General features: G+C 42.2%; 1 protein-coding gene across 6 annotated transcripts in view; it reads left to right on the forward strand.

The window, feature by feature from the left end:
• Positions 1–3,826: 3,826 nt before the first annotated feature.
• The window catches only part of NCOA3 (nuclear receptor coactivator 3), a 94,116-nt gene continuing 84,268 nt past the window's right edge, over positions 3,827–13,674 (forward strand). For 5 of the 6 annotated variants that reach the window (XR_004984556.2, XM_036419666.2, XM_036419668.2 and 2 more), the window contains exon 1: positions 3,827–3,986. The gene's annotated coding sequence lies outside the window, so the exon portion shown is untranslated. The remainder of the gene's footprint in view (positions 3,987–13,674) is intronic. The other variant, XM_036419667.2, reaches the window with a different exon arrangement.

The raw sequence follows: 13,674 nt of genomic DNA on the forward strand, positions 1-13,674 counted from the left end.
ACTAAGGACAGAAAACCAAGAGACTGACGATGGTGGAGCAGCAGGTTTTTGATGAACACACTAATGTCTGTGTCTGTGGAGAGGCAGGAAAGCATAATGGTTAAGAATATGAGCGTGTGAGTCTGGGTTTATATCCTGACTGTAGCAATCATAGACGCTTGGGCCAGTTATTTGTTCAATGCCTCCATTTGCTCAAATGTCAAATGGAGAGATAAAAGATCCACGAGAAAACTTGTGAGAATAATGCAGGAAACATCTGTGTACCCTGAACCTAGATTTACTAATTGATAAAAGTTTGCCACATTTGCTTACATGCACCTGTATCTCCCCCCCCCCCCCCACACACCTGAATTATTTGAGAGTAAATTTAAATTGTAGGTACATTGGTTAGTTAGCATTATTGGTCTGGTAACCTGTTACTTGCATATACAACATGTGACCCAAACAAAACCATTTGGGCAATTTCCTTTTTTTTTAAATTTCAATCTTGAGATAGAGTGATTAGAAGATAGAATTAATGTGATTGATCTTCTCTAGAGTTACTGCTGGTCCCAGATAAAATATTCAAGAAATTCTTTTCTTCTAAATTCTGACATCTCTGGATCTGGTTCTCCAGTTTTCCCTTTGATTATAAATTAGTTCCTACATATAATTTTAGTACATTCTAGAGACTATTGTTGCTTGCAACCCAAGAACCCTTGAAGAAGTGAGTAGTCATCCTGGGAGCATGAAGTAGATGTTGTAGATAGAATTCCTTTATTTTTGGAGAGTTGTAGCTAGGTGACTTTCTAATCCCATCCTCACAGAGTGTCTCCAAGGCCAAGCCAGTTTATTGAGGCAATTTTAAAATTTGACTACTCTCCTTATCTGTTGAAAGTTCTCAAACATAGTTTAACGAAAGTCCACAATTTTGCAGAGTGTTTCAGTTATCAATTGCTGTGTAACACACCATTAAAAACATAGTGGGTTAAAGAACAACCATTTCACTATATCTCATGCTATGGTAGGTTGGTGGGGCCCAGTGGGTGGTTTTTCATTCCATGCGGAAGCGGCCCACAGTCTTCATTAGCAGAGAGGTGTGGACAAGGAACCAGGAAGGCTGGACACCCCTGTCTAGCTGAGACAAAGATAGCTGAAGCAACTTCCACCTTTTAGTCTTATGTAAATCCTTGCTGATATGCTATCACCGAGCTATTACTGGAATTGCCTGCCTAAGGGCTATGGGTGTACGTATCTCAAACCTGAATAAAAAAGGATGGCAAGGCCAGAGCAAAGCGGAGTCATTCCTTGGGCTTCAGCCTGGCCCCCAATTCCCAAATTAGTGTCTTCTTGTCTTCTCTTTCATTTGCATGCGGCCTCCTCCAGAGCCCTAACCCGAACCCTGAACCACTCTGGACGTGGGATACTCACAGTTCCAGATCTTGTTGGTGGAGGTTGCAGTCACTTGAGGCCTCTAGGGACTGGAATGTGCAAGAAGATGGACTCATTGGAGTGTTCAAGAAGGCTGGGAGTTACTGGCCTTTTCCTGGGGTCTTAGCTGGGGCTCTCCACTGGAGTGCCTTAATTTTACTCCACATTGCCTCTCCATATGACCCCGTATTTCACCAGCATGGCAGCTGGGTTCCAGAGGAAGAAAGTGGCTAGAAAGTCCCATCATATAACTTCACCCTTTCCATTGGTTAAACAGTCACAGATTAATCCCAGTTCAAGGGAGAGGAAATAAAATTTACCCGTTGATGGAGGAGGAGTGGCTCATGCAAACAGCAAAGAAGGAATGAAAGCAGGCATCTTCACAGACTATTTAGTAGGCAGTGTCACTCATCAGGCTTGGGTTTTAAGTCCAGAGTAGTGTTTCCCAGATGTCCTTCAGTTTGGGATAATGTGCAGATTCTATGAAAACACTGCCAAAGCCAGCACAGAAGTTGCTTCCTCCTGGAAGCCTTCTCTGACACCCCTTGCATTAGAGGTCTGTCCTTGGGTCTCCAGTGACTTGTCAATGTATGTATATATGTATGTATTTATTTATTATTAACATCAGTTACATTTTATGTGAACTTATGTACAAATTAATAGAATTAATAAATGGATTTCCTTTCTTCTTTCCTTCTCTTTTTTCTCCTTTCTTTTTTCCCACAGATATTTATGAAGTGCCTCTAATAGGCTAGACACTCATCTATAGGTGCTGGAGACACTGCAGGACACTAAACAAATTCCCTGCCCCCCTCCCCCCCATCGCCCTGGAGCTTATAGTCTAGACAGGGAGCTGGACAATTACTAAGCTCTGTAGTGGGTGCAAACACGTGTGAGAACAGAAGAGACAAAATCTCACCTTCATGAAGCTTTCATTCCAGTGAGAAAAAAAGAGATAATTAATATCGTAAACAAAAATATACGGTGTTTTCAATGTTAAAAAGTGCTATGAAGAGAAATGAAACAAGGAAGGGGACCAGGAAAAGCTGGGATTGGAGTTGGAGTGGGTGGGAACTTGATATAGGAGAAATTAGGGAAGGCCTCCCGAAGATGTGACTTTTGGACAATGACCACGGGGAAATGAGGAAGTGAGAGGCTCGGATTTTCTGGGGGGGAAAAAAAAATCTGAAGCCAGAGGGCTAGGCATGTGGGAGGGACCCCAAAGAGTCACTCACAGGTCGTGAGTGGACACGAGTGGGTGATGAGCTTAGAAAGGGAAGGGGTGGGGAGAGAGAGGTTGGGTGGGGCTTAATTGCAAAGGTTTTGGAGGAGAGACATTAAGTGACTTGGTTTTTACCAAGGTTCTTCCGATTGCTATGTTGAGAATAGACTCCAGGAGGTAAACGGGGCATGGAAGGAAGCAGGGAGCAGCGAGGAAGCTACTGCCAATAGCCCAGGTGGGAAATGATAGTGGTGGAGCTAGTAAGTGGTTATTTATTTATTCTATTCAGACTCAAGACATTTAATATTGATTCAATGTTATTCTCTAATATATAGTCCACATTAAAATCCCCCCAAAGTCCTTTTTTATATAAAAAGCTCCCAAACCTGGATCCAGACAAGGCTCTCATATTGCATTTGGTTTCCATCTCTTTCATGGGTGTTTTGCAGCATGTGCCACGTTCTGGATTTGTCTGATTGTTTTTTTCATAGTTAGGTTCAGTTTAGCTTTGTGTGTGTGTGTGTGTGTGACAAGAATACTACAGGGTGGCATTACGCCTTCCCCATTGCATCATATCAGGAGACACAGAATGTCAGTTTGATCCATTGTTGGTGACGGTAAGTGATGGTGATTGCCCGCTGGGTTCAGGTGGTGTCTGAATTAACAGGATCTCTCCACAGTAAAGCAAGCTGTTCCCTGCTGTAACTGAGAAGTACTCCGTGGCATGATACTCCGGGACTGAATTATATAGTAAATACCCTATATAGTCCAACAAGCTATCACCCAGCAACTTTAGCATTTATTGAACAGCTTCGTGGCTTCTGATCAGGAGTCTCGGTTTGCTCCTCTGAACAATGAGGGTAACCGTGGTCCCTAACGGATGCTCGTTTTCAGGATCAGTGCTTGCACACAATAAATGCTCCAGAAATATCATATATTACTGAACGAAAGTAAGGATGAAAAAATTAAGGGAAGGGCAGGGTTGCATTCCATTTCTCCCGACCCCGCCGCCGCGGCTCCCCGGCAGTAAGCGAGCGAAAGCCTGCCGAGGGTCCGCGCGGCCACGCCCTCGCGCCGCGGAAGCCGCGGGCAGGGGCGCCGGGAGCCCAGGCCGCGCAAGGCCCCCTGGGACCGGTAGTGCTGGGCGTGGCCCCGGGACTACATATCCCGGCGGCCCCCGCGCCGAGGTTCCAAGCCGCTGGCTCCTCAGCTCTACCACAGCGACGGCGGCAGCCGCGGCGGCTGAGTCGGTGGTGGCGGCGGCGGAGGAGCGGCGGCGGCGGCTGTGGCGGCTGCGGGCTGAGCAGCGAGTTTCCGATTTAAAGCTGAGCTGCGAGGAAAATGGCGGCTGGCGGTGAGTGGAGATAAAGGAAGGGCAGCAGCGGGCGAGGGGCTTGGAGGGGGCAAGGCGAAGGGAAGAGGGCGAGTCCCCGGGGCTGCTGCGCGAGCCGGCGGCTGGGGCTCCCGGAGGCGCTGAGGGGCGCGCCGAGCCGGGGGGTGGGGGACCGCTCTGAGAGAGAGTTTTGGGGTGTTGGGGCCGCGCCACTTCCCCCGCAGCCCGGGAGCAGCCGGAGGAGGGAAGTCCGAGCTGGGCGGCACCCGGCTTGGGGGTCCGAGGGGGTGTCCCCGCAGGGAGGGGTCGCCCCGAGGAGTTTGCGGGGGGGTGGTGGGAACCGCGGGGCCCCCTTTCCCTACCCCTCCTGTCCTTAAAGTTTTATCCTCCTCCTTCCCCCCCAGCCCCGGAGGGCGGCTTCGGGAGCAGCCCGCGCCCCCTCTCCCCGCCGCCGCGGCCCCTTCGGGGGAGCGAGGGGGCGGGCGCCGCGCAGACCTCGCTGACCCCCCACCCCGCCTCCCGGCCGCGCCGGGGAAGGGGCCGCGCTTGGTGGCCGTGCGGACGCCTGCACCCCGGCGTTTTTTTTGTGTGTGTGTTTTTTTTTTAATATTTTACACGAATTGTCTGCGGAATTTCCATTTTGGGCGCGGGTAGTAGGTAGGCTCTCGCAGTTTTCTCTCAGTGAAAAGGCGTTTTGCTTTCCCTGCCTCTGGTGTGAAGGCTGGGGAATGGCTAGTGGGAAGTTGGTGGGTCCATTTCGGGTTCGGCTGTCTTGATGATCAATCACCACCCCCCTACCTCCTCCTTGTCCCTTCTTATGGACATGGATGCAGTTCGTAGGGATTTAAATAAACTGTTCGTCTTGCGCATGTCTTTTAAAAAAAAAATAAGACAAAAAAAAAAAAAAAACCCACCACGAGTCGCTGGAAGGCGTAGTTGCTCCCCAGGCAGCTTGAGGGCACTCGGGGTGGAAAGTTAACCAGCGGAGCACTTGTCAGAGGCAGAGAGCATCGTCTTCCTCCCGGTGTCAGTTCGCTGCGAGTCCGGGATTCCCAAAAGGAATGACACGGAAGGTCTGCGATTCTCTGGAAGTCAGAACTTTCTTCCGTACCGCCCCCGTGTCGTCCCCCCACTCCCCCATGTGAAGACTTCCTTTCTGCAGTTTTGGAGCCGCGCTTCAAAGTCAACGCTGTTTTTGTTATTAAGCGCCTGCACCGTAAAGAAACAGGAAGGCGAGGACCCGCTGGCTGGCTGCAGTGGCTCTGGCTGGAGCTGGAGGAGGAGACGGGTGAGAGGGGCAGGAGTGTGGAGTGAGGCTGCTGCATCTACTTGGTGTGAAATGCCCGGCCTCCACCTGGTCCCCGGCTGCGCGAAGGCTTCCCTGTGTGTTGCAGCAGGTTGTTGAGAGGATAATGGGGGGGGGGGGGGGGGGGGGATCACAGGTCTCCAGCGAATGCCGCCGCATCAACGAAAATGTGAAGTGGAAAGCCTTAAGTTTGGAACTGCTGGTTCTGATGATTGCTTGTTTATTTAGAATAGGTTACATCAGGTGTGATACCCAAAGGCACAACACATTGAGAAACGAGTCTCTCCTACTCTATGTCCCTCCTCCTCTCCCCGGAGGCAATCACTTACTGGTTTTTAGAATATCCTTGGCTTTTGGGATAATCATTTTAAGGTTTTCATTAGAAACACACCCCTGTTGAATACCAAAAAGCAGGGGAATAAAATGAGCAGAAGGAAAGGAAAATGGGTGGGAATGCTGTGTTCTTTTTACCGTTAAAAAAAAAAATGCTGATAGCTATTAGGACCTAGTGTTTATGTTGCCTTATCTACTGACACCCTTAAAGAAATAACAATCTCCCTGGCGTGAGGATGAAAAAGCCTGCTGGGTTCATTGTTTGTATGTAAGACGATGCCTCTCGAACATGTAAAATGATATTGAACACTATAGCTCCTGTCACTGGAGGTTGCTTCAGGTTCTGCATTTAAATGAGCAGCAATCTAGATTGCCTGCGATCCTAAGTTATAGGACTATTTTATGTATTGATAGAAATGACTTAATTGTTCAATCAGTTTTTAAAAAAAGCATATGCCAGCTTCTGGCATATAGAAGTACATTTTGGATGTGAGGATTGTGGCCTAAGTGGGAAGATGTAATGTTCCTAGAGCAGTTATAGGAAATGTTTCTGCCATAAAATATTTCTTAACTATAGAGGCTTGGAACATTCAGAACAATTTCAGCATAATTAACAGGATTTATGTTTTTATGTTTTAGAATTTACCGACACTAACAACTCATTAAGAAATTTCAGTGAGCCGAAACTGGTTTGGCTCATTAGATGGAGCATCAGCCTGCGGACTGAAGGGGTCCTAGGTTCGATTCTGGTCAAGGGCATGTACCTTGGTTGCGAGCACATTCCCAGTAGGGAGTGTGCAAGAGGCAGCTGATCAATGATTCTCTCTCATCGATGTTTCTAGCTCTCTATCCCTCTCTCTTCCTCTCTGTAAAAAATCAATAAAATATATTAAAAAAATTTCAGTGATATTAGAGTTTAAAGACTATTAAGGACTATATTAAATAATTTTATTATATTTTGAAAGCGAGGGTATTGTGCATTTTCCCCTCTGTAGAAGAATTATTTCTATAAATCACCTATAAATCTATGCAGATAAGTTAGAATTCATTCAGTAAGGAGTGAGTGTACTTACTGTTGAACCTTATACCCCTTTTCTAGGTGACATGTAAATTAAAAATAGTTCTTGAAATGGTTACTAATGTCTTCTTGACTGATCATTTTAAATAAATTTCCATACTATGTCAGCAAGATAATAAAGATACATTTTTTATCTATCTATACTAATAAAAGGGTAATATGCTAATTAGACTGGGAGACCTTCTGGACGTTTTTCCAGACAAAGTCATGGTAGCAGGGCTGAGGCAGAGGTGGTTAGGGGCGATCAGGCCAGGAGGGCAGGGCAGTTGGGGATGATCAGTCCAGCAGGGGAGGGCAATTGGGGACAAGAAGGTTGGCAGGGGGGCCAGTTGGGGGTAAGCAGGCCAACAGGGGATGGCAATTGGTGGTGATCAGGCTGGCAAGGGGGCAGTTGGGGGCAAGCCGGCCAGCAGGCAGAGTGGTTAGGGGTGATCAGGCAGGCAGGTAAGTGGTAAGGAGTCAGTGGTCCCGGATTGCGAGAGGGATGTCCGAATGTCCTGTGGGGTTGGGCCTAAGCCTGCATTCGGACATCCCCCAAGGGGTCCCAGATTGGAAAGGGTGCAGGCCCTGCTAAGGGACACCCCCCAGCCTGGGCATGAATTTCGTGCACCAGGCCACTAGTGTGTGTGTATATGTATGTGTGTGTATATATATATATATATATATTCCCCCCCCCTCAGTCTTTTGTGCATTAGCAATATGATTTTAGAATAGTACTTTTTAACTAGAAGACTACTTTTTTTAAACATACATTTATTGATTTCAGAACGGAAGGAAGAGGGAGAGAGATAGAAACATCAGTGATGAGAGAGAATCATTGATAGGCTGCCTCCTGCAAACCCCCCACTGAGGGTTGAGCTCACAACCTTTCAGTTCGCCAGCTCTATCCACTGAGCCAAACCGGCGAGGGCAATGATCAGCACACTCATTAGCCAACTGAGGGCAAACCTCGGCTCACGAGGCGCATGTGGCTTGCAAGCTGCAATTTGCCAACCACTGGGCTAGGGCAAGACTACTTTGTTTTTGAGAAGTCTCTTAAAAATGATTTAAGAAATTATTTTTGTTTTGACAATAGGGTAAGATAAAAAAAAAAAAGAAAGAAAACAAACCCCAAAACACCACACCTATTATTAATCCTGCTCATAATTGGTATTAAAATAAATGGCTTTAGGTTTTTTATTTTTTTATATTTTTAAAAGCTGTATAATTTCAAGCCATGGCCAGAGGATGTAGGACTATTTTTAAAAACTTTCAATTCGTTGCAAGTTTGGAATGAATATCTGCAGTGGTTATTTGTCAACACAGCAAAGGGACCATCATTTTTAACTCTTTTAACCATGATTGAAGAGGTACTGCAGTTTCTCATAGGTTAAACCAGAGAGGACCTGTCCCAGCTTGGTTTGAGTGAAGAATATTCGCTATATGCATTATTGAGTGGTGAAAGCTTTGGGAGCAGAAAATTAGTGTTGGAAATGGATGTTAACTTTTCTTTTCCCCCATAATTCAGGTGAAAGAAATGGGTGACTGTATTTAGTTTAGATCCTGAGGAACAGCATTGAGACTGAGGGCTGGAGTAAAATGTAATCATTTTCTTCTATTCTGAGTGCTTTTTGGGGTGGAGGGATTACAAAATGAACATTTCACAGTAGAGGAGGTACTCTATCGTAATGAGACTTATTTCTTCACTTTGTTAATGTTTGCTAGGTAAATTCATTTGGTCCATTTAGTTTTTTGACAGGGTTTCTGGGAGAGGATTATTTTGGTTTAAGGATGCAATTTATCCAGAGCCTAACCTTATTTTCAGCCCCATAACAAATAAATGATGGGTTTGACTTAAATTCAATGGCCTTTTCCTTTTTTTACCTTCTGGTGGGGAGAAGTTAAATGAAGAGGAAAATGGCCAGAAGATACACAGCAGGAGTAGAAAAGGGAAGATGTGCCGTGTCTTGGAGGCTGGTTTATCCACAAACTGGATACCATAATCATTTTAGATTGCATGCTGCCAGTTCCCAACTTTGTCAGCATTAACTCAGTTAGGTAGGTTCTGCCCATCTAGGCCAATTTATAGAGGGCAGTAATAAAGGTTAATTTTAACTAACTACTAAACTTGGTGGCCTAGAGACAAAGGAAAGAAATCGACCTAACAGGCACACAGGTTTTACCTATTTCTAAGAACATGCTAAGAGCAAATGAACTAGTCTTTTCTGTTTGTCCTTTGCCCCATTTGTCATTAGGGATTTCTGTATCCTATCTTTTCTGTTAATATATATATTTTTATTGCTAAGTTCTAGGAAAGAGGGGAACTTTTTTTGGTCTGCTATTCACTATGAAGGTATTCATCTGAAATGTTATGGTTAGAGGCCATGAGGGTTATGAAGCTTCACTTTTTTGGAGACTAGGCTGGCTAGATTCCTGAGTTTAACGCCTCCTCTTTCTCATCATGATGAAAAGGGAATATTGGCCTGGATATCACATAGTAATGGATAATCTACTGTTCCCTGGGGCTTTGCTTTTGGTAGCTGTGGCAGCTGAGCTGGAGTGGTAGATGGATGGAGGGGAAAGCACTGCAGAAGTCAGCATAATCCTCAATTAGGATAAGCCTCATGGTTAATTGAATGTTGAGTGTACAGGTTAAATCCCATTATAACAAACTCCAGGGGAGTAGCTAAATTATTTCGTTGTACTGGGATTGAGCTTTGTTGAATACTGTTTAATAAATTAGTCTTTTTGTTTTTATTAGAGATGTGGGAAAATTTTTATTTATTTATTTATTTATTTATTTATTTATTTATTGTAACAATTGTTATTCATGAGTCAATGTGTTTCACCTTCATTTTAAATGCTTTCGCCTTTAAAAAGGAAAGAACCCATGCTGGACTGGGCAGTTTATATACCCTCTCCCTCCAGTGGAATAGCTCCATTGGTCTATCTTAACAACTAAATAAGTTTATTGGTCAGTACTACTGTCACATTAAAGTGTGGTCAGAGGAAATGGGAATTTCCCCAGGTTTCCAGGTGGCTACTGCTGGTAATTTTTTCTGCCCTGACAACTTTTTAAAATAAACAAATGTACTTTATTTTAGTGTGAACTTTCTTTTGTGAGAAATAATTAATGTAGCTCTTTCTATTCAGCTCAATGTAGTTTGAGACCTTGAGATCTCTCTATGGTATTGTTAAAAAAAAAAAAAAAAGTAATGGTACAATTATAGTCTTTAAGATACTTCCATATAAATATGAAAATTTTCAGGAACATGATTACTATACATATGAGAAAATACTATTTTATGCTTGGCCAGAAATATATTCCTTTTGTTCTGTACTTTTAGATTGGTTTTGCCAGATTTCAGGCATTTACTTCTCACTTTCATATCTAAGGCTAGCATTTTTATTTTGGGTAGAGTGTTTTGATAGGGTGCAGCAAGACATTTTGAAGTCATTCTTTTAAATACGTGTTCCATGAAGGAGGGAAAAGTCTGAAAGAAGGAATTTCAAACAACCCAAGCAGTGTTTTGAAAGTTCTCAGGTCTTAAGAATAATGACTGACTAGTAGGCAGGAAGCCTGCAGTTGTATTGTGGTATTGTTCCTCCATCTTATGCATTTGAGAACTTGAGTACAAAAGAGAAGAAAGCCTCGGGAGGGGAAGAAAGGGTTTTAACCACAACAAAAAAAGGTGATGGTGGGGGGACTTTTTGAGTAAATATTCTTTGCTTTTCTGTTTAAGTGATATCTAAAGCCAAATTATTTTTACTTTTAGAGGAAATGTTGTTTATCATAATCTAAATGTCTTAAACCGACATTTTTATAAATGAGAATTGTTAATTGTTATTGGTGGAAAGAGCAGCGTGAACGATTTTAAAACAGAACTTAAAAATAAAAGTCCACATATGAAAACCTTTAAATATTTTCCTCCTTTGTTACCTAGACAGTATTATTTGTTAACTTGTTATTTTGAAAAGAATACTTATCAGTTAAGAAATGAAGAGTTGAGAATGATTTGTGGGCTTGTACTGTAAGGTTTATGCAAATCAGTTTTTTTTTTTTTTTAGATTTATAAAACAAAGGGATGGAATATGCTATCTTCCTAAGTTTCTTATATTAGTTGTGCAGAATTTTTATATATCTTTTATTGGTCAAGCATTAAGTGGATTAAGCCTAGTATATTAGATAATCATGTAAAGATGCAGGTTGCTGCGCTGATTCATGAGTTTGGGGGCAGGATGACTTTGAGTTCCTGACTTCACCATAGTATATCCTATGAGCTGCAAAAATGTGTGTGTGTTTGTCTGAGAGGGAGGGGAAGAAAGAGGGGGGAGGAAGAGAGGGAAGGAGGGAGAGACAGAGACACAGAGAGAGGTGTATTCAGTATCTTCCTCCTGTTTTAAGAAAGTGAAGTAATATTTTATTTACTCTCAGTAAAGCTGTCATCAGTGAAATTATTGCTGAATTTAAGTCACTCTGTAGAATAGCTGTATCAGCTTGATTTTGTTTCCAGATTGAAATTTGGCAACTTTATTTGAAAATGTTTTAAGGATTATCCAGTGTTCTCTTTACTAAATTGTGCCTTTAGTCTATACACTCTGCTCCATCCAAGCTCATTTCTTTCCTTATTTACCTGCCTGGTGGTTGTGTTTTATGACCATACTTTTATCCCAGCCAAGGTAGTTGACTTCCTTGCTGTCAGAGCAAGTACTTGTTTGCAACTAGGAAAATCTAACTTCACCAGTGAGAAAAATAACTCCTCACACAGGTTGCATCTATTTAAGGATCAGTGGTATCTTCTTCATATAAGACAGGACTTATTACTATATTGAATTTTTAAAAATCATTTCAGAAACCAATAAAATGAATTCAGAAAGCTGCTTTCAAAGTGCATAGCCATATCTAGAGTGGTGGAGTCTTAGGTGTATTGATCCCAAATAAGGCAAACCTGAAATCGGGAACTTTCACCAATAACCTTCAGTCTTCCCCACCTTTTCCTCTGAGAGTATAAAATAGCTCCCACATGTGACTTTTTAAACTGACTTCATACCACCATTCTCTCAGCCATGGGGCCAATAAGCTTTCAATCCTCTTTAATTTGCTATTGCTTGGCTGTTGCCTACTCCCATATACATATACATACTTAATGTTTATTAAGATCTTACTGTGTAAGGCACTGTGAGAATTACAAAGGTTTTGACCTCCAAGTGTATACAATCAAGTGCCCATATCACTTCAGTATAAGGCAGTGTGTTTTGCTTATTAGAGATTCTGGAGAAATTCAGAGGAGAAAAGGACTATCTCTGACTGGGTAATCAGGATGCAGGACTTTGAAAAATGAATAAGATTTTAATATGGAAAGAAATCATTAGCAACAGCACGGAAGTAAGACATTTCAAGACTTGGTCATGTAACTATTCAGTGAATGCTGAATGAGTGATGTTATTGAATAAAATGGTTTTGTTTTTGTAGAATCCTATTAATACATTTTTTCCCTAGTACTCTATACTTCTGCCGGTTTAATATTATTAACATCATTTGAGGACTTATTTTTGCTTAAAAATCTTTAGAGTACAACCCAGATTCCTTCATCTAATATTCAGCACAGTATTTTTTTTTTTTTTCTCTTTCCATTTTTACTGCCCATTGTTTCAATAATGCTGATTTTTTTCCTGCTGCTTCTCCTTGTTATCTTGTCTGATCATTAAGGTCCAGCTCAGATCCTGTTTAATTTAAGTAAATTTCCCAGACCACAACTGAAAATATTCTTGTTGCCTGTTATGAATTGTAATTGTCTCTTCATACGCATAGGAGACAGTATTTATTGATTGGCAGGGCAGATTCAAATTGTCTATTCTTTTATGGTAGGGACATTCTTTTTATAAGTTTTTAAATTTCTGTATTATTTTTTGAATTATGTTCATTTTAGGTACACCAAAATCCTTGGTGAATGTTTCTAGAGTTCAACTCTGAATTTAATTTTCTACCTGGAAATTAAGATAAAATTATAGTCCTAAGGATTTGCTCCTAGAGCCATGCCTCCCTCATAGAGGGAGATAAATCATGTTAGGTCTTAGAATACATTCGTATTTTCCAATTGCTGTAGGACTGGACACATGTTTTTATTCATTACCACTGTTCTTCAAGGAATCGTACTAAGAATTGTGGGCATTAGAATCCCTTTGTTATCCAGGAGCTGATAATCTAGTTGAGAAGTAAGTATAATTGAAAAAACATACTTGTTGCAGCAACATAAGTAAGTGGTTTGAAAGTTCAGAGGAATAAAAGATCATTTCCAACTGGAATTGTTAAGGAAAACTTAACGGAGGAGATGGAACAGAACTACAGGGAATTAATTGCTGCTTCTAATCTCTTTCCCACATCTTTTATTTTATAGTACTTAGTTATGTGAAGAAAGATAAATTAATGTTTTTTTTTTTTTTTTATTGAAAAGAAGGCATAGCCGAGACCGGTTTGGCTCAGTGGATAGAGCGTCAGCCTGCGGACTGAAAGGTCCCGGGTTCGATTCTGGTCAAGGGCATGTGCCTTGGTTGTGGGCACATCCCCGGTGGGGGGTGTGCAGGAGGCAGCTGGTCGGTGTTTCTCATCGACGTTTCTAACTCTCTATCTCTCTTAATTCCTCTCTGTGTAAAATTAATAAAATATATTAAAAAAAGAAAAAAAGAAAAGAAGGCATAAACATGGTAGAGTAAAAAGCAGTACAAAAAGATATACACTGTGAAAAAAGTAAGGCTCCTGGCACCTCAGGACTCGTGTCTTTATATTATAGTTACCCTTCCCAAAGTTCACTACTGTTAGAGGATCTTTTTTACATAAGATTATGTCTCTTAAGTTTAATTTTTTTCCTATTCTCTCTCCCTCCCTCCCTCTTTATTATTATTATTATTATTATTATTATTTTATTTTATTTTTTTATAGAGGGAGGGAGAGAGAAAAAGAAAGAAACATGGATGTGAAAGAGAAACATTGACCAGTTGCCTCCTGCATGACC

The sequence above is a fragment of the Pipistrellus kuhlii genome, unplaced genomic scaffold, assembly GCF_014108245.1.
Source record: "Pipistrellus kuhlii isolate mPipKuh1 unplaced genomic scaffold, mPipKuh1.p scaffold_m20_p_6, whole genome shotgun sequence".
Lineage (NCBI taxonomy): Eukaryota > Metazoa > Chordata > Mammalia > Chiroptera > Vespertilionidae > Pipistrellus > Pipistrellus kuhlii.